Consider the following 18,938-nt stretch of genomic DNA (forward strand, 5'->3'; position numbering starts at 1 on the left):
TTTTTAGGACCCTGCTTACGGTGCCCAACGATTGGTTCTGCTTCCTTTATAGTTGTTACATGTATTGTTCTACTGCTTCTGGAATAGCATGGCTCAGTGACTTTTATCTGTGATGTTTACATTTTTTTATTCCAGGTAAATCTTTTCATATCCTATCAGTAGTTTTTCTGTATAGTAGGTTTTAACGCAAGTTCATTTTCCTAAAACTTGATTAATTTTGGTACTGTTATGCTATTTCACCACTTTCATTTGTGTTTTGTACTTTTTTTAGGAGGTAGCATCCACCTAGTTTATTTGTAAGATAAAGTACCCTTGCTTAAAAGAGACAATTAATTCAGTGAGCCCACATAATACCTGTTATTTAACCAAAGAAATTAACATTTGGAACAAAATGTGTTCGTCTCTTCAATCAGCAGTTCTCTGTAGTGTTCCCACTCCATAAATGTGCTGTGCTTTAAAAGCAGATTAGAATTGACAACAATTAGTCACAAGCCTGAATTTTTGACGGTAAGTAAAAATGAGCTCCTGTGCACAGGAAATCCAAAATTTATCTCTCTTTTGCCTAAGGTTTTCTTTCCTCAATATCAGTTACAAGTTTAATATAATATTGTTGACTTAACCATGATGTATTTCAAGCTGAAGGCAGAAATGAATTTTGCATTAATAAATTGTTTTGAGATGAATTCAAAGAGTATTTCATTATATAGGAAGGGCAGCTATAAAACATGTTTGGTGGTCTTTCCATCATTACTACCTGTGGCCCATTTGTGGAGATGACATTTATCAGTGTGACAGGGAATATTAAGCAAGTGATAGACAGTTATTAGCCGAAGTCCTGATATATTTACACCATGGGAAAATGCACTTGGTATTTTCTTTCTGGCAACTGGTCTGCTGTTCATAATTTGATGGAAAATTGATTAATCACACATTTAACTCAATGCAAGATCTTCTGCACTGTAATAAATTATGGCCATTAATCAATAAGTACAAAGTAATTCCAAGAGTCTGGAGACATGCTGGTTTCTAATAGAAAAACTTGCACTTAGGCCTTCCTGCCAGTGACCACTTCATCTGAGGTATTTTGCACCTGCCTCAATCCAATTAGATGACATAATTAATGAACCTCAATGCTCCTGATAATTTGTTATACAAAAAAAGAATGTTTTGGCACATCCATTAAAACCTGATGAACAATACTTTGCAGAAAAGGAAGAAAAAATGGTGAACCAAATCAACAGAGGGGTTTATGCTGGGACTCTTGGAATGCCAAGTGTAAACGTGGGAAGCAGCATTCTTACTTCATGTTGGGTGAAGATTCAGTTGCTTTTGTTAAAAAAATCTAATAGGGTCTTTTTTTTCCCATTAGAAAACTGAACTTGGCCTTTTTTCCATTAGAAAAGTGAGCTCGGCCTGTGTGCAAAGTTTCATGCCATCTTGTTTCTTTTATGACAAATTAAATGGTATGATTAGAATAAGTATTCAGGAAGTATTGTTTCAGAGGCAATCTAATAAATGTTTCCTTGGTTAAGTATCAGTTACAGTTTTACATATCACAGTCATTCTGCACCTGTTTTATGCAGCTAACAATAGGCCTCTCAATAGATTTTAGTGAGAGAAAGCCTGGGAAGATAAAAAGAAAACCAGTTTGCAGCTAATTCTGTCACTAAGAAACGCCAGGAGTAGATTGTGTTTAGAGACTTTGAAAAACAATTAGCTATGGATTATAGGACTAAAAGGCCTTTCCTAACTGTACCTGGAAAATACTTTGCCCATTTAATGCCTTCTAAGCTGTCACTGAGCTTGAACTGCAGTCCCAGTGATTAATGAAAAGCTGCAGGGCACAGCTAGAAGCTAAAGTCTCAATTATGAAAAAGCAGTAACTAGTTTAATGTGCTGATGCTTTTATACTTAAAGTGACAGCTATGAAAAATGGCAATATTTCCAATCATGCTTTAATAATTTATCATTCATTTATTGGCATGTCCAATGTGCTATACTCCCACGGTTCTTTTTCTCTTTCTGGGCTCCTGGTATTATGATGCGGAAAAACACAGTTTGGTCTGGTTCTTTAAAAAGTAGACCTTCCTTTTTGGAAACTGGGGCCTGTAACCATAAAGTTTTATGGCTGTCTCTCTCTCTCTCTCTCTCTCTCTCTCTCTCTCTCTCTCTCTCTCTCTCTCTCTGGTTTTTCCAATTAGTCATTCTGCATTTGTTAAAAAATTGTAGCAATAGAGTTCTTGAAAACAGAATAGCCTAATGACCCCTTGTCTACTACAGGTTATAAACTGCCACCTTAAAATCCTGACAGACACCTTGAATTATATGCCTTTGGTTGTAAGAGAAACTAGACAAGGGTGGGTGGAGGAAGTATTTAAGTGTCCCCGTGCCAAGAGGAAATCAATCCAGATGTGCAGACAGTGGACAAGTATAAGAAAATTATAGAGCAGTAAATAAGGTAGAGGGAAGACAGATCACATTTTTTTGTGGGTAGTGGTAGCAAGATACCTTGTAAAATTATTTAGGTTTAATTTTGCATTTTTAATTTCAGCAGTACATTGTTTGGTCAATAACTGTAGATTATATTAGATTGTTTACTGTAATATGTGCATGGCTAAGCATAGTACCTAACACAGCACCTGATGAGTGAACAAGAAAACAAATGAATAAAGTAAAGCCAAGAACCTGCGCTTCTTATTAATTTCAATTAAATTTCTGAAGTATTGTTCACATATCCACTGTACACTCAAACATGAATGTAAAAAAATAAGTAAGACTTCAAGGATATTGCAAACCACAATTATATTTATAAGGTTTTCAAATTGAGATTATAATACACTTCCATAAGGTTGTATATAGGATCTGTATTGATTGCAGCATAATATTTTTTAGTTTCCTTAGGTGAAATATGAGCACAAATAAATATATTGGTAGTTCTCAAATAGCAACTGTCTAAAATTTTTCTGAGTTAGGCTTTAAAAAATAGAATAGATTATTAGTACTCGTGATATACTAATAAATAGTATAGATAATATTTTAAACATAATTTTATTATTTTTCAATTATAGTTGATGTACAATATTATATTAGTTTCAGGTGTACAACATAGTGATTAGACATTTACATAACTTTTAAAGTAATGACCCTGATAAATTTAGTACCCTTCTGACACCATACATAGTTATTACAATATTATTGACTACATACCTTTTGCTATACTTTAAATCCCCATGACTATTTTTTGACTAACAATTTGTACTTCTTAATCCCTTTCCCTTTTTCTCCTAACCCCCAATCCCCCTCCCATCTGGCAACCCTCAAAATGTGCTTTGTATCTATGAGTCTGTTTCTGGTTTTTTTCCGTTATTTTTATTTTGTTCTTTAGATTCCACACATAAGTAAAATCATATGATATTTGTCTTTCTCAGTCTGCCTCACTGCACTCAGCACAGCATCCTCTAGGTCCATACATGCTGTGGTAGAAAACAAGCTTTCATTCGTTTTTTAATGGCTGAGTAATATTCTACTGCATATATACACAATTTCCTCTTTATTCATTCATCTATTGATGGACACCAGGTTGACGCCATATCTTGGCCACTGTAAATAATGCTGCATTGAACATATGATATACATATTCCTTCAAATTACCGTTTTAAGCTTCTTTAGATAAATACCCTGAAGTGGAATTACTGGGTCCTTCTTTGTCTCTTGTTATAGACTTTGTTTGAAAATCTATTTTGTCTGTTATATGAGGTCTAACAATTAAGTTCTCAAACTTGTTGCAACGATGTTGCTAACTTTTTTTGATGTCAGAGGGATTATTCATTATGAATTTGTAGCAAACCAACTGAATAAACAGTTAACCAAGTTTACTATTTGGAAGTGCTGAAAAGGCTGCATGAAAAAATCAGATGACCTGAACTTTTCACCAACAGTCCATGGCTCTTGGATCATGACAATGCCCCAGCTCACATGGCACTGTCTGTGAGGGAATTTTTAGCCAGTAAACAAATCACTGTATTGGAACACCCTCCCTACTCACCTGATCTGGCCCCCAGTGACTTTTTTCTTTACCCAAAGATAAAGGAAATATTGAAAGGAAGACATATTGACGACATTCAGGACATAAAGGGTAATACGACGACAACTCTGATGGTCATTCCAGAAAAACATTTCCAAAATTGCTTTGAAGGGTGGACTAGGCGCTGGTGTTGGTGCATAGCTTCCCAAGGGGAGTACTTCGAAGGTGACTGTAGTGGTATTCAGCAATGAGGTATAGCACTTTTTCTAGGATGAGTTCAAAAACTTAATTGTCTGATCTGTAAGTATTGCTACATTTTTAAAAATTTATTTCCATTTTCATGAAATATATTTTTCCATCCCTTTGCTTTTAATGTGTATGTCTTTCGAGCTGAAGTGGTTTTCTTGTAGGCAGCATATGTAAGGTCTTGTCTTCTTATTCATTCAGCCATTCTAGATTGGAGCATTTAATCCATTTACATTCAAAATAATTGTTGATAGACGGGTATTTATTGTCATTTTATTATTCATATTTTTGATCTTTTTTTTCTTTTTCTTTTTAAGGAAGTCCCTTTAGCATTTCTGGTAATACTGGTTTGGTGATGATGAACTCCTTTAGGTCTTGTCTGGGAAGCTCTGTATCTGTCCTTTGATTCTAAATGGCGGTCTTGCTGAGTGGAGTAATCTTTGTTGTAGGTTCTTACTTTTCATTATTTTGAATATTTTTTGCCAGTCCCTTCTGGCCTGCAAGTTTCTGCTGAGAAATCAGCTGATAGTCTTATGGGAGCTCCCTTGTATGTAACTAACTGCTTTTCTTTTGCTGCTTTTCAGATTCTCTCTTTGTCTTTAATCTTTGGCATTTTAGTTATAACATGTCTTGGTGTGGGCCTATTTAGGTTCATCTTGTTTGGGACTTTCTGCACTTCCTGGGCTTGTATGTCTATTTCCTTCACCAGGTTAGTGAAGTTTTTTGTCATTATTTCTTCAAACAGGTTTTCAATTCCTTCTGTCTGGGAGAAAGTTGCCCATCCAGCCCTTGCACTGAAGCCAGACAATTCAATTCCTCCCCATATGGCCCTGTCACCCCCAACCCCCAAGCCACTGCCCAAGTGCCAGAGTCCAGGGCATGTGAGTCTGTTAGTAAGTTCATGGGTGGGTCCTTTAATAGTAATACTTGGATCTGAACTGCGCCCTCCACAACTAGATTGAAGGACAATGACTTGGAGCTGATGGGCCCTGGAGAAACACACTGTTCCCCAATATTCCCCAATAAAAAATTAAAAAAAGAAAAAAAGAGTAACGCTTGGGTCTCCAACAGTCATCTGTTTCACTCAGCCACAATCTTCACTGGTTTTCACAGACATAAGTTGTGGGGACTTCTCTTCCCAGCAGTGGAACCCTGAGCTGTGAAGCCTGCTGTGGGGCTGTGACCCCTCGCTCCTCCCAGAGACATCTGCAACCAAGATATCCCTCCTGATTTTTTAACCATTACATGTGGGTTTGGGACCAGCAGTTCTGCATCTTTGCCCCTCCTACCAATCTGGAGGTGGCTTCTCTGTATGTCCTTAGTTATAGGATTTCTGTTCCACTAGATTTCAAGTGATTTTCAATGATGGTCATTTTGAAGGTTAGTTGAAATTTTGATGTGGTCATGAGAGGAGTCAAGCACAGCGATTACATACCTACTCTATCATCTTGACTGGAAATCAGCTCAGATAATATTTTTAAATTACTTTAGTTTTATTTGTTGTCTAGAAGTTTTCTTTTCCTTCTTAATTTTTTTATCTGTAGTTGTACAATATACCTCCCTATTTTAAACTAAAAAGTATTTATACATCATAAGAGTACTTATAACTTCTCAATAAAACAAATTGTAGGAAATATTTTTGGGAGCATAGGAAGAAAAATAGAATTAAATATATCTTTCTTATAATCTGATAGTGAGTAGCGTGTTTTGTTTCTTTAATTACTATCATTAATGGTGCTAGGTACCAGGAATCCAAAGGTTTTACATCACAAAAATGAATATATCTACAAGTGAGGTCATAAAACTCAAGATTCAATGCAGGTAGCAGTTTTGCTAGTGAAATGGTCAAGGAACCACTTTTGACTAAAATAGGCTCATTGCAATACTTCCTACTTGTTTGTCATGGTAGGAGGCCAATTCTGACCCAGATGGCAGTGGTACTTGCTCACTAGACCACATGGATCTTGGTGTTTGATGAACCTTTTGGATGTGATTTGAGTCCAGTGATAGGAGTGGTACATATTGTCATTCCTTTGTTAAGTAAGGAAATATGTTTGATCTGTTCCTACAATTAAAGCAGACAGATGACAACCTGTTCACAGAACTAAGCTTATTAAAACTGTAAAATTAAAACTGGAGATTGGGTTGAAAACCTAGTTTTAAATCCAACAGGCTATATATATATGTTTCTTTATGTAATAGACCAAAAGCAGAATTTCTGTTTGGGGGCAAAGATATTGAATGCATTTTGAAAAAATAATGCAAGAATATATTTATAAGGAAAAGTGATATCTCTTTTGGGAAATTATATTTAGCTATGTTAAGAAGTACATGGCATTGGTTAATTTTGCATGGTGTTGGTTTCTTATTATTTTGCTCTGTGGAAGTGTAGCTAAGAGAATATGAGCATGCATTTATTCCATTGACTACCTTGAGGCTATGTAAATAGCTTGCTGGTAAGACTATCTTTACTATTATTCCCTGTTAGTGTCTTAAATAATACACTGGCATGTTCAGTTCAGCTTTTCATATCTAGGCATGTTTCTCTGGATTTTTCTTTTTTAATGGGATGATTATTTTCTCGTGCTTTTTAACTTATCTAATAACTTTCTTTTCAAGATGTTTCAAGTCACTTTCCAGGTTTATTCTGAAGTTTGAAGCTGCTGATGATACCCGTTAGGTCTTTATTAGGTTCAGATCAATTCCTTGAGCAAAATTTGTCTGGGAGCTTTGATAAATCATATTTTCCCACTGTTTTCTACAAACATCTGTGAATTGGCTATCATACATTAGAAGTTGCCATGGGTACTGCCCTGTTTTTCTCTGTAGACATTGATCCAGGCATCTTCCCACAGACATTTGCTTACTCACATATGTGGGTACAGCACACATTATTCACACATATACATACAAACGTATCTCACACATATACAAACTTGCACACATACAAAGTGCAATGAGAAAATATGGTGAATGTTTAAATTAAAAAGAAGTTATTACAGTAAAAGACACATTGCTATTAATTCCCCTCAAACTTATCCCATCATTCTTGCCACTTTCTGAAGCAGTTCTGGAAATCCTCTTTCATGAGTGATTAGTTGCGCTGTTGTGGCTGTCTCAATGTCCTGAATTGATTCGAAATGTTTTCCTTTCATTATCATTTTGACTTTGGGGAAAAGCCAGAAGTCACACGGTGCCAAATCCAGTGAATAAAGTGGATGAGGACACGTTGTAATGTTTTTATTTGACAGAAGTTGCCGTACTAGAAGTGATATGTGACACAGAGGATTGTCATAATGGAGGATGAAGTAAAGACACTCACGAAAGAGGACTTCCAGAACTGCTTCAGAAAGTGGCAAGAATGATGCGATCAGTGTGTTTGAAGCTATGTGGAGTATTTTGAGGGGGATTAATGGCAATGTGTCTTTTACTGTAATGCATTTTTATATTTAAGCATTCACTGTATCTTTTGATCACAATTCGTATACACACAAACCCCATAAAACCTGTTTTGGATGAGAATAGAATTTCAGTTCTTTAATTAAAGGTATCAAACTTTTTCCTTTTAGTTTAGTCTCATCCCATACAGAACTTAAAGTTAAAAAAAAAAGTTATAGTTCTCTAAATAGCATCATTTCTTCTCCTTGGAGAAAAGAGAAGAAAGAGCAGTTTAAAGCTACCTGGTTGGAGCATAGTAACAGAATAACATAATGGCAGAAAACAGCTCTAGGTTCTTTAGGAGAGGATTTCATGATTCCATCATGGAATTTTAGGAAGTTTTGGAATTTTCAATTAAACTGCTCCATCTAGGGGCAGTTTCCCCAAAGCTATGGGGGCAACTTGCCCAGATCCATTTTCCAGTAGGTCAGACAAGGTTAAGATGTGGAAGAAGTGCTAGGAGCTGGGTCTATTAGGTCCAGCTGTAAGATTTTATCTTCTGCATCTTTCATGTAGGGGGTCACTCTACTGATCCTTTATTTTGATAGATAGTTCCTAACATAGCAGACAATTTTCCTCCGGGGACTATCTAAACATTCACCATAAGCTTAAATTTTAGAACATTTTTAGCTGACATCCTTTAATATTTTAAGTGGTCTGTGTATGTGAATGTATGGTCTTTTTATAATAATAATATGGCAATAATGATCATAATAATTATAATTATGGTGATGACTGACATTTATTGAGCACTGTTCCAATATACTTGTATATATTATTTTATTAAACAGTATATTAATTTAATAAGCTTTTAGCACAATCCAATGAGTTAGTTATGATTATCCCCTATAGATGAGGAAACTGATGTATTAAGAGTTTTAATATCTTGCTTGATTTTATACGAAGGATGGAGCGGGGATTTGCGTATAGGCAGTGTTACTTTAGAATGCCCACTCTTAATTGCATGCTACATATATATTCAAATAGTATAAATAATTTTCCATTTCATAACATGAGTGAAACAGGAGAAATGAGGGCTTTACAAAGTAGTTGCTATGATGAGGTCTCTAGCAACTGAACATTTTATAAAAAACCTCTTTCTATGATAATCTCTCATTTTCACACATAACCCACTTTGCATTGATTCCTTGCCTCTTGATCATAATAAAATGGAGAGAGGAAATTCATCAAGAATTTCATGACGATGCGTCGTGGTAGGTGGGAAATGCTGCTCAGCCTCTGGAGGCAAACATGTTTTTATTTCTGTACCATCCATCACATTCCCCTCATTCTTCTTTATCCTATTTCTACTTCATCAAACTATCAAAATTGCAAGTGAACATAATTCCTTGGAAATTAGCTGTTTACACCCGTGCAAAATATTATTTCCTTCACGGCACCCATTATGTCAAACTTCTGATCAGCTACATACCTAACCTTCAGAAATTTTCTCATGTGTTTGCGTTTTATCATTTCACTCTTGGTTCTGGTATATATAGCATTTGTTCTCCTGCTTTTAGATCTCTAAACAGATGCCAAATCTCCATAACTTCACATACTGGTTAATAATTTAGCACATACATGTAACAAGCTTTAACTTGTTGGTGTTCTTTGAATATTTCATAGTTGTTTCATCAGCCAATTGTATATGTTCCTCTCTTAAAAAATGTATTGTCTTCACATGTTATCCTATTGTTTTAGTCTATTATGTTTAAGAAATTTAAGACTCTAGCATCTAAGAAAACATTGCAAATATTTTAAATAAATTATGTTAAGGTATTAGAAAATAGTTACATTCCTAAGAAACTTCATATTTAAAAAAAATTCTATCATAGAAATTCACTCAGTTGAGAAAAAGGAATTAGGAAATTGGGAGTTTTAGACCTATAATAAGGAGTTTATATTTCCTGTATGATTTAAATTAGTACAGTAGCTTTTATTACTGAAAGCTAAAATAATGGACCAGAAAATCAAATCTAGAAACTCTAAGTAAATTTTGAAGTACATTTGAACCAGGCCAAATTCAATGGGGTTATAGACCATCAAAACACAAACAAACTGCTGCACAGCTCACAACTGTCAAGGGTAGACCAAAAAAGGCAGTGCTGAGAAGTACCTGTAACAATAAAACAGATGTTTATTCCTATACTGGAACAAAACAGCTCGTTTAAAAAAAATGCTCTCAGTACTATTTGCAGGTTTCCATTACGTTATCACTAATTGTGGTTCATATTGAATTTCTTAATTAATTGATTTAACATTTTAGAAAACAATAGATTGGTGTTAGTTTTTCATAGTGTAATAGAGGTGGCCTGTGTTAATTTGCAAGAGTTGGTTGTTACATTTCCATGAAATTTGAGAATCAGTTGTTAAATCTAGTCATTATACAAATTGTAATGATATAAACTTACATGTATGTTAGGTAGCAAACATTAAAAATTCATCACTTCCTATAATACTACGTCACTATTACCTATGTCCTGAGTTTATTTATTTATGTCTATTGCATCTGTATGTTGGACATACTACATAATGGTGTGCTTTGGACATCTTTCCAACTCCACGTTCAATGTGATATCACATTGCTCACTTGAAATTGGCTAATGTCAAAGTGTTTACACCATAGAAATTGATGAACTCTGAAAGTCAAGGCACCTTCCAACTCTCCCGCCCCACCACTGTCTAGAACTGGTTGTTAGCATTGACTAGCACACCACTAGCTTTCATACAGATTGTATTCATGTAATGATATTTTTATCTTAGTTTGAACTTCATATTTTCAACTTTCATAATAACCATTAACAGGAAGTTAGTTGGACTCTATAATCAAGACTTTTTTTTTATTTTTAAAATCAGAAACAATAATTAGATAAATAGATCAACTTAATGCCTATTGTCAATCAATTTAGCAGGTGGCCAGTCAGCCAAAAAATGTGGAGTTCTGTGACACTGCCTGCAGTGAGGGTCCATTAGGAACAGCTGTATCTAAGTTCCCAATTGTATTGTGTAATGCTTCGTAAGCTAGTGTCCATCATATCACACAAAAAATCCATTCTGGAAAATTTCTTCCAAATTTAAATGCCCGATAGTGTTTGCTTTTCCTTAGCTAATGGACAGTTTTATCTCACAGAAGTGGGGAATTCTGTAGCTGATGACGTCTATACCTTTAGTTCGACAGTTTTGAATCTTAAAGACAAATATAGAATTCCTTTTAACAACTGCCCAAGATCTTCTGATCTATATTTTCATGTATCATCTTTAACACTGGCTTTATTTTACTGTTCTATCTTTATTTTCTGTTCTGGAGTCTTTGTTAAGAGTGGACAGACATGGACTGTCTAAGGAGGGTCCCATAGGTGGGACTTCTCCTTGCCCAGATCCTCATGGATCTACTTAACCTGATATAACTTCTCTTTGGGCCACAGGTGATTGAGCCCTGACCTAAGCTGGGCCACATGAGTCTCTTCTTTGGTTTGGACTCGGGGAGGAGGGAGGCAAGTCAATCTCTCTTCAAGGAACTCTAACAAAATTAAAACTTTGATGACACTGTGCTACCTCGTGGACCAAGAATAAAGGGAGGCAGTTAACAGTGGCAGAGCAGGGCGGAACAGAAGCTGGGCAAGACCACAGTTAAGAAACATTTAGGGAATGTGCCGACCACATTTGGTTTCATGTCCATTTGGTTCTGAGGCAGAGCTGCATTTCTGTCCTGAAATTTTTTGAGCCATCCTTAAATCCTCATGAGAAATTCTCTTTTTGGTTGTTACTTCTAGTTGCTTTCTTTTACTTGTGAACAAAAGAATTGCGACAACCTGCGAATTTTATTCCATTATACATATTTTTTTGTTAGCTATCTCTGTCTACTGGTAATGAGGTAAATGTAAATAAATAAAATATTTATAATCAGTGCTATATTATTCTAATATTTTATATTAAACTTTTCCAAGTGATATTAAGAGGAGTGACTTAGGAAGACAAACCTGGGTATTTCCCAATTAAGTCCAGAGAAATATTCTAGTTTGCTATTTACAATGAAGAGGAAAATGCTTTTGCAGTTTTGCTTGCTTTGTGACTCAGGATTTTACTGCTTCCACCTCAGCCCCTCCTCCCATTACTTTCTCCCTGCCCCATGTTCTGACTTGGTGTATTGGTTTTCTATTGCTGCCATAACAAAACTACTGCAAACTTTAGTGCATTAAAACAACATACGAGGTCTGACAATTAAGTTCGCGAACTTGCCACCATGCACTTACACTGATGAAAGTACTGCAAAAATTTGTCAAATCGTGCGTCAAAATTGTCAACTGACTGTGAGAAGCATAGCAGACCAAGTAAACATTGATAGAGAAACAGTTAGGAAAATCTTAACTGAAAATCTTGGCATGAGAAAGGTGTGCGCAAAAATGGTCCCAAAGGAGCTCTGGCATCACGACAATGCACCAGTTCACATGGCACTGTCTGTGAGGGAGGTTTTAGCCAGCAAACGAATAACTGTATTGGAACATCCTCCCTACTCACCTGATCTGGCCCCAGTGACTTCTTTCTTTACCCAAAGATAAAGGAAATATTGAAAGGACGACAATTTGATGATATTCAGGACATCAGGGGTAATACGACGACAGCTCTGATGACCATTCTAGAAAGAGTTCCAAAATTGCTTTGAAGGGTGGACTAGGCACTGGCATTGGTGAATAGCTTCCCAAGGGGAGTACTTCGAAGGTGACCATAGTGATATTCAGCAATGGGTTATGTAGCACTTTTTCTAGGATGAGTTCGTGAACCTAATTGTCAGATCTCATAATTTGTTATTTTTAAAGTTCTGTGGGTCAGAAGTCTGTTATGGATCCTACCAGACTAAAATCTAAGTGTTAGCAGGTTGTGTTCCTTTCTGGAGTCTATGGGGGAGAATCTGTTACCTGTTCATTCAAGTTGTTGGCAAAATTCAGTTCATTGCAGATATAGACCTGAGATCCCAGTTTCCTTGCAGACTGTCAACTGAGGAGTGTTCCCAACTCCTACACCATTTGCATTCTTTGGCTCCCCCTTCCCTCCATTTTCAAAGTCAGCAAAGGCAAGTGGAGCCGCTCTTACAACACATCTCTCTGACCCACTCTCCTGACTCCCTCTTCCATTTCTCAAGAATTGTGTGATTAGCTTGAGTTCACCTGGGATCTCACCAGCTCAAAGTCCTTAGTCTCAATCACATCAGCAAAATATCTTTTGCCATACAAGGTAACATATTCACAGGTTCTGGAGATTCAGTTATGGACATCTTTGGGGAGCCATTAATTCTGCCACACTTGTCATTGGATTTCTGCCTTCTCATACTCTGCAGTCCTATATGGATTTTTTTCTGTTTTAGTCATACATATGCAAGATTCTTATTGTACTCAAGTCTGGTGATCAATTACTGACATAATGCATCATTTTGCCCAACAGAGCTGCTTCGAGCAGTGTTGTGATTCTTGTACCTCATCTGCCCCTTCTGTGTTTCCAACAGTGGTTATTGGCACTAAAACATGCTCAATCAACCAGCCTGTGATTACCCTCACAAACTAATTTGAAACTTGTTAAGTCAGTTTGCTTCTTCATCCACTATCCTTTCAAATCTGTTCCTTCTTCCTTACGCTTTCTCAGTTGATACCCTCATCACCTCTCCCCTGGAATACTGAAGCATTCATAATCATTCTGTCAGCCTCGTTTTCTTTTCCATTGGTCTCCAAAACATTCCCAGCTATTTTTCTTCAATACAACACTTACCACCTCTTTTCTTACATGGTTTGGTGGCTCTGTATAAACAGTGAGAGTTTTCTATAACTTGACCCCTATCTACTTGTTTATTCTCTTTTTCCTTGTTCCCTTCTTCACACCCTCTACTTAAACCCACTTCTTACAGTTCCCTATTTTACCTGTGCGCACACCATTCCCTGACCCTTCAAACGATTTTCTTCTTCCTGCCATTCTCTTGGTAAACAGTGCTCACTTGTTAAAATGTAATTTAAGCTTCTCTGCAAACCTTGGCAGAGCTGTTCATGTCCTCTGAGCTATCACTGCCCTTTGCAGGTACCTCGTTTTAGCATTCTTCATATGCAAGAGATATTTTCCTTTTTTTTTTTTGTTAACATGCGTGACTCTTGTTTTGGATTTCAAAGTTGGTTAGCCTGCCATTTCATCTTTATATACCTAAAGGTCTAGCATAGTACCTTGCACACAGATGGCGTACGACAGTGCTGGCTGAATTGTAATATAAAAGTAACAAAATATAAAAAACAAATTTTAGGAATACACACTTCAAATCCTGCTTAAATCAGTACTGTTCTGGAGAATGAAACAACCCAAAGTTCTTATTTGCCTAACAACAAAACTCTAGCAATCGAGACGATAGAATCTATTTTTTTTTTTTTTTTGGATGGAGTTTAAGCACCAAGTGATGTCAGGGTTCCTGAAGATTTTTAAATTCCTGCGTAAATAAGGTGCCACCAGTACAGGATTTAGATATTCTCAGGAAGCCAATTTGGCAAGCTTATATCAGGGTCATTTTTCATGCTTTTTGCTTATACCAGTTATAATTAAACTACTTCATATATGTAATTATGTGGCATCGTAATCAAGACAGTGCATTATGGAACTGTGTAAAACAAGCTCCAGATTTGTACTTCTTCCAGGCTCTGTTAGTACTTCATCTGTTTCTGGCCACCCACTGAGCTGGCCAGAATGAAGCCGCATTTTGATCTCTTTTATGGAATGACCTTTGAGGGCAAATATAGATGAGAATAAACCTTAAAAGGTTGTTATAAATATTCTGTTTGGCATCATGTATCTTTCTAAAATGCCAGAATAAAATACTTAACTTTAAAGGGTAACTTTAATGTCTCAGACAAATCAGGTTAAGCCCACCATTCTCAGCTGCTTATAACATGTGCTGGTCAACAAATGTGTCACCGAGTCCACACCCACTGCCCCCCAATTCCCTTGTCCAGGGGCTAGTGACAAGCAAGTGAAGAAACTCCTTCAACACTTGCTTACGACACCAGAGCAGGTCTTTTACTATTTTAGCTTCCCTTTTGCCCTATAATCCTCAGTCTTTGCAACCTCTGTACTAGCCAATGCTCCCATCTGTCATTAGGAGCAACATATGTGCTCAGAAGGGAGGAACAGCTCATGTTAACGATGCCAACCTACTCTGTCCTCCTTTAATCAGAACAGGCTTATTCAAAGCCTGTGCAAAGGCTGCAGGTGAAAACAACTTATGACTGCCAAATGTAATGGGCTCTGAGATTATTAAAATATATTTTTTATTAAGACTAGACATAAGAACAGTGACTGTGATGAAACATCAGATTTACTTGAAAAAAAGATGGAAGGAGGACCGATTTCTTCTTTAAGTGTCTACATCTCTGAAATGAGTTTAGCCAGCCCACTTACTATCACTTATTTATTCATTCAGAAAACACTTACTGATGACCTACTATGTGAGAGGCACAAGTTGTCAGAAATAGAACATGGGTCTAAAATGCTCCAGACTGATTGATGGATGCTTTATATTCTCACTGTTACAGGTCAAGGTGTCTATAATTCCTACCACACACAACTGCTGAGTTTTCTTTGTGTGCAATTTTTCACCTTTAACTTCTCTTAGAAGTGGCTTCTATTTTAGTTTGTTTTCGACCAAACTACCATCTGTTTTTGTTGAAGAGGGTCCTACCAAATATAGACCCTTGATAGTACCATCTCAGAGAAAACTACTTTCCTGATGACTTTGCAAAAAGGATCAGGTGGAACCCCAACAATTGTAGTAACCCCTAGTGAAATGGAAGAGTCCAAAGAAATTGTGTTGGAACGTTCATGTTAGGATGAAGAAAGTCTTGTCAGGAAGAAAGGTAATGTGATGTCAAGGGGACAACAAAGACCAGAAGTATTTTACATGACTTACGGATCTGAAAAAGGAAATCAGGGGGGAAATGGGGCCATAGAACGAGTTAATCATTCAGGGTATAGGAGATAAATGGGCAGAGGAATCCTAAAGCAGAATATAATTTTATAGACACACTAAAGAGAAATTTAATACCTGTACTAAGAAAAGATGACAACAAGTTCAAGAAAAGTTACACACACCTCTCTGTCTCTCTTTTTCTCTGTATCTCCCTCTCTAAGAAAAATAAATATATGCCAAGGAAGAAGGCTTATGTGATTGCAAGAATGAACGATAAATTAGGCTGAAAAAGAAATGAATGTATAGAGCAAGAGTGAGGAATATGAGAATATAAAACTCTGTTAGACAAATGTAAAGATAAAAATTCTTATACAAAAAATAGTTAAAACTTTGAAACTATAAAGTACCTCTCTATAGACTATAGCAAATGACTCAATTATCTGGCCTATTGAAAAAAGGCTTTACATTTTCTTTTTAGAACACATACGTGTACACACACACACAAACACACACACACGCACACAAAAGAAACAAGTTTGGAGAAAGCTTATTTTAAAAAACCTATTCCATGTTTTAATTTTAAATGAATACATGATAATTTGTTAACTTCTGAAATGTTGGATTTAATAAGTGTATAAAAATTTAAAAAATATGTTAAAATGTTATAAGTTGTAATCTGTAATAACACATTGAAAATTTTGTAAAAAAAGGAAATACTTATGGTTTTAGCCTGCTAATTTAATAAAAGTTGTATAAATATATTAATATACATTCATTTATTTTTAATGTTATTGACACATTACTTATGAGTGCCAATTAAATGTCAGAGATCTCACTCGTATGATTTCTAGGAATAATATGTGATGTCATTATTCTACCTTTTAAATATATTTACATATATTAGAATAATTTGTGTCACTTAAAAAAGTTAAAGATGTAGCTAGGCTTTAATTTCTTGAGGCAGTAATCATGTATTGTACATAAGATTCAAGATAGCTTCTAAGTATTTATTTGTTCAATGAGATTGATAAGTGAAAAAAAGAATGGTAGAATGTTAAAAAAATTAGCACAGGCTATTTTCTCCTTATTACTCTATTTCACAGGTATAGCTATTGCTAGCATTTTCATGTCTATCCTTTCTTTCACATTCTTTTTTTCAATGAATACACATATCTGTACAAAAATAAAAGACAGCATGCAATTTATGCTATTTGGTAATTTGTTTTTCTACTCAGTATATCATGGATATCTTTCAACAGCAAATAAAATAATAGCACATGATGTGCCATATTTTGAAATGTATCATAATTACTAAAGTATTGATGTGCATTAGGCATATATTGTTGCCAATTTTCTTCTCTCTAACCTTCATTTTCTATATACATTGATATACATCCATAGGCATTTTGGGTCTATATAATGCATGTTCAAAATTTTGTTACAAAGTTGCTCAAAAGATAGTATTAATTTATGCACTCTCAAGCAATATAGGAGAGTTTCATTTTCCCAAACTCTGGACAATAGCAGTGATTTCCATTGTCAATCTTTGTCAATATACTTTTGAGAAAAAATGTCCTTTTCTATTAAAATTTCTAATTTTAATTTTGAGCTAGTGGAAAGGCTGAACATTTTTTCATATATTTATTGGCCCAATATATTCCTTGTTTTGTATAGACCCTTTCATTCTAACTCCTTTTTTTTAAGTTTCTTTGTCTTTTACTGAGATGTATTCCCAGTTTTTGTTGATCTGTTAGAAACTTTATATATTAGCAATTTTGTCTCTCTCATATATTCAAATGTCTTTCCCCAGTTCAACATACAAACAGAAAAAGTTTAAAATCTTTGTTCTTCAGTGAACAAAATAAATCCAACCACAGAACAATAGGGAAATTCTTATTTTTCACTTTAAATTCACCTGGAAAGAAAAATGTTGGGGCAACTGTTTCTACATTCTCTTTTAAAAACAGATCTGTAACAAAATGAGTTAATTTATTTCTTCCAAGATGCATTCCCATTTGAAGATCGTTGAAGCCCAGTATTAATTTCTTATGCCATTGTTAAATAATAGACTCTTAAAATATTGGGGATTTTAGAATAATTATAGAAACAAGGGATGTAACCAAAATAACTGGAATTTAACATTTGAAACACTTAATTTTCAGTCTTATGACTTAACCTACTTTTGGATACAGAATGAAAACCGCGAGATCATGAGTTGATCCCACAGGTAGAAATGGCTGCTAATTGTCCTTTCCCCAGGACACCAATAATCCCTATTAGTCAGATCATTGATATCTGTGTGGTTCCTGTGCAAAAGTTTTAGTTTGTTTCTTTCAATGACCGGAGTCTTTCCACTCTGCTGTTTTCTGTGCTGACAGCAGAAACTATGTCTTCAGTTCGTCCACATAATGAATGCGATGGAAAACTAATTCTATGGGGACTGAGATTGTTTAGTTTGTCATGAGACATGCCCGACATTTACGGCTTTCTCCCTTTTGTGCTATTCCAGTACACTGTTGAAAAGATTGTGCCATAAATCCAAAAGCATGTTTTGCAAAGTTCATATCTGCATTTGCTACCTTTAATATTAATAGGACTGTATCTTTAAAGTGAGTAAATTGAGAAAGTGGCTGAAACTATAGTTTATAAAAGAAGATTAGTGGGTTTAATATGCACTGGAGAGTAAAAGAAAAATCTTATTACTGTATGGAGAAATTACCTCATAAAGAAGCTAATACAGCAGGCTAGGGAGTAATTTTTAACAAGGCTTTTATGATGCACAAGTGTAGGCAAGTTAATGAACTTATCTTTCTAGTTATTTTCAGATTGTAACGATGCTCCTCTTTTCTAGTTCTTGTGCTTTAAAAAGTAAAATACATTTAATCACCTATAATAAAACTAATTCATTACTTTAATAAATCAAGTACAATCTTATAGTGTACACTTAAATGTTGTTGCAATAATGCTGGCAACCAGGTCAGGTACTAATGTTTAGCATGAAATAGAGCAAAAGGTAACCATGGAGCTTATTTATTATTTAAATTAAAATGTCTCATTTTGACAGTGCATAGTCATTTTGGGATTTGACTCCCTTTTCAGCTATTGGATACAGGAAGGAGAGACAAAAGCATGAGAAAATACTTTGCTTTAATAATCACACATCTTTTTGCAGCATGACGATTTAGTCTTTGAACTAAATGTCACACAAACAATTCTGAAGAACTGTATGTTCATCGGAAAAATAACTGGGGTGGGAGGGAATCAGTAAATCCAGAATGTCTGCGTGTCGACACCTTG

Source organism: Rhinolophus ferrumequinum, chromosome 2 (genome assembly GCF_004115265.2).
Source record: "Rhinolophus ferrumequinum isolate MPI-CBG mRhiFer1 chromosome 2, mRhiFer1_v1.p, whole genome shotgun sequence".
In the NCBI taxonomy this organism is placed as follows: Eukaryota; Metazoa; Chordata; class Mammalia; order Chiroptera; family Rhinolophidae; genus Rhinolophus; species Rhinolophus ferrumequinum.